Source organism: Etheostoma spectabile, chromosome 23 (genome assembly GCF_008692095.1).
Source record: "Etheostoma spectabile isolate EspeVRDwgs_2016 chromosome 23, UIUC_Espe_1.0, whole genome shotgun sequence".
In the NCBI taxonomy this organism is placed as follows: domain Eukaryota; kingdom Metazoa; phylum Chordata; class Actinopteri; order Perciformes; family Percidae; genus Etheostoma; species Etheostoma spectabile.
This window is the reverse complement of record NC_045755.1, coordinates 6,449,676-6,449,961: the sequence shown is the minus strand read 5'-3', so window position 1 is coordinate 6,449,961 and position 286 is coordinate 6,449,676. Positions and strand designations below refer to the sequence as shown.

Sequence of the window (286 nt, the reverse complement as noted above, 5' to 3'; positions counted from 1 at the left end):
GTGTGTGTTAAATCAGCAGGAGAGAGGGAACATCTATTACAACTTCTGTCCGTTCCCGGATATATATCTGCCAACCTAGCCCTACTGAAATTAGCCCTATGCACTACTTTAAACTGAATGAGCCCCAAGCGTGCACAGGATGATGATGAGTTAATCCTCTGTAGTGCATCCTCCCATAGTCTGTCCGACAACTCAACCAACAACCCCCCCTTCCCACCCGAACTTAATTTTTGAAAGGTCATGTTTTTCCAGGGACAGTAATTGAGAATATAACCTTGATATCAGT

The 286-nt window shown here is 44.1% G+C and overlaps 1 long non-coding RNA gene across 1 annotated transcript in view; it reads left to right on the top strand.

The window, feature by feature from the left end:
- Nucleotides 1-286, top strand: part of LOC116673065 (uncharacterized) — a 75,995-nt gene that overhangs the window by 36,252 nt on the left and 39,457 nt on the right. The gene's annotated exons all lie outside the window — the stretch shown is intronic.